Source organism: Xiphophorus hellerii, chromosome 18, assembly GCF_003331165.1.
Source record: "Xiphophorus hellerii strain 12219 chromosome 18, Xiphophorus_hellerii-4.1, whole genome shotgun sequence".
Classification (NCBI taxonomy): Eukaryota; Metazoa; Chordata; class Actinopteri; order Cyprinodontiformes; family Poeciliidae; genus Xiphophorus; species Xiphophorus hellerii.
This window is the reverse complement of record NC_045689.1, coordinates 2,768,642-2,771,479: the sequence shown is the minus strand read 5'-3', so window position 1 is coordinate 2,771,479 and position 2,838 is coordinate 2,768,642.

Genomic DNA, 2,838 nt, shown 5'->3' with positions numbered 1-2,838 from the left:
CAAGAAAGTTGAACTCAATGTCTTCTTCAGACAGAGGACACCGAGTTCATGTTGAGACCGATGGCCTCACGTTGAGTTCATGTTGTGTTCTTCAGTGGTTCTTGGTGTAGCACCACCACAGGTGAGGAGGGGAACTCGTTTTTCAACGGGTTTGGTTCCTTTGACAGTGCAGTGAAAAAGAGAATGGCAGCACCTGAAAATGTAGCAAATGTTGCAATTTTGGTCCCTAATTGAACACACTGTTCAAAATCTGAAGTTTTCTAAAGTATTCAAAGCATTTTTAAGCTAACTCAGTCAGTTAAGTTGGAGTATATTTGCTGTACAGTCTTAGAGATTAAAATGAATCAAATGGATTGAACTCTTCAACATTCAAAATAAATTGGAGCAAGTTTGTTCGATTCAGTTGTGTTGGAGAAGAAATGCATCTGAAAATTGCAGGATTGTACCAAATTTACTCTGTTTCCAAGTATCTGTTCTGGCACCACTAGGGTTCTTTTCAGGAATCTTATTTAGAAAATCCTCATGGATCATAATCTGTTTGTAAGACATTTACTCTACAATATGTTTGGCATGTAAATTATATTTTCCCAAATCAAATTAAATCACTTCTGCTGCAGGGAAAGTCAAACAGAGGGAACTTCCACGTTTCCAAGTATCAAAACTAAAGTGACAGTGTTGTGCTGTAACAGATGCATGCATTTTACACAGATGATTGGAAACACACAGCTTGATTCTATTCATGAAAACTGAGCAAATACCCAAGGACACAGTGCAGTTTTGAAGATTTCATAGCTGCAGACATTGAATGCTTTTTTTCTGGTTCCATTAAAGAATATTTTCCTCGTAAATGCTGTCATGTGAGCCGCAGAGTATGATGTTGTTTCTCGGACGTCAAAAACTTTAAAACCTCGGATTAAGTTACTGATAAAGGGCTGCAGCTGAAGACAAGGCGCAAACATCCATCAGTGGCCCATTAAAATAACACGGCAGTAGCTGCTGACGGGACGGTTCTGGTTTAGCACCGCGCTACACCTCCGCTCTGTTACTTCATGCTGCAACAAAGGGCCGAGACTGTCTGCAGCCAACAAGTTCCAGTTTGTCTCCCTCACACATTCGCCGTACCTAACAGCCAGCAGTTGTGGCAGTTGACAGTTTGGCATTGAAGGTTTGCATGTGTGTGCGTCAGAGAGGACGACATTTGTCCTCTCGGACATTTGTCAGTCTGCACATCTTCATCAGAATGTGCTGCACCAACGTTTGGTGCACATGTTTGCAGATCCTGCATCAAGATTTGGTCCAGTCGCTATTTTTAGTCACGTTTATGAAGTTTTATTTGTAATCTGCGACTAAGTGTAATGTGTTGATTTTTGATTCAATGCAGAAAGTAAAGATGTGTTCAGTGTAGCAATACGGCCTGCCACAATAAGCGATTAATCAAATTAAATGAATGGTTTTTGAAGGGCAATGTTGTTTACAAAGACTTCATAATACATTTTATTTATGGTTTTGATTGTGTGTGGGTTTTATTTTGGATATTGAAAATATCTTCCAGTTTGAGAGTTTATTGTTCTTTGCAAAATTAAAGTTTAGTTCTGAGAGTGTATTATCATAACATTACCATTATATTACTTGAAAATGGTTTTAAAAAAAAACAATATTGTCATTTATTGCGATAATTTCTGGGACAATTTATCGTTTAGCAAAATTTGTTGCCACGACAGGCAAGCAAATGCTTCTAACTAAATATTCAGTGCATTAATATGCTTTATTTTTCATATTTTGTCACAATTACAAATTTACTGGATGATAAATTGATTGGTCGTTCATACTATTAATTAAACCGATTTCTGTGTGGACGGTTTACAATCTTAAAGCGACCTGCATAAGTAGAAGAAGAAAGTGTCACTCAACGCATTGTTTTCAGAAGGAATAATGGCCGCCGTCATATTTCAGATCCACAGACAAGATCATAACAAGACGAAGGAAGCTGATTTGTTTTGTTTATTTATTTTGGATATTTAAAATGTCTTCCACTTCCAGTGTTAAATGTTCATTAGAACTTAAAGTTTATTCATTTTTCAGAATGTATTCTTGCATTATTATCCAATTTTTACTATTACTTGAAAATGGTCTCAAGACAACAATACTATCATTTATTGCTATAATTTCTGGGACATTTTATCCAGTGAATTTCTTTTCATGACAGGCCTAACTAATAGCAACGGCCTTTTGTGGAGCATTGACTGCAACTTCTGTCGATAACTGTATGGACAGAAGTTGATACAGAGGTTGACAGAGGTGGTCTCAATCCACCACCAGTGGTGTTGGATTGAGATGTTTGTAGTTTTCAACCATTGTTTACATCCAGATTTACCATGTTTGGCTTCTTCTGGTGCAAAAATATGATGCATGTCTCACATCAATGACATAAAAGTTGCATAAAATGTAACCTAGTCTTTGAAAACAATCACATAAATATCCATATTTTCTTGTCTGCCCACATCCGACTCAATTTAAGTCCTTATCATCCAACAGAAACAAATTTTAGCCATAATTAGTGGACAAACTATATGTAGTCAATAATTTTCAATAAAAACTTAAAGAAATAATAACTCAGCCTAGAAATAGACGACTGTGCATTAAATCATGGCTTTAATCCGATAGCTTTATTATTATACACATCCTTCACTCAGTCGTATTGGAAATTAGCAGAAGCTAAGCCACATGTTGAGCATGTGGTGAGTATAAAGAACAGCCATTTGGCATTACTGTGAAAAATAATCTTTTTATCATTGTCATGGGACAAATAGGACGCTGCAGACTTCTAAGGCGATTTCC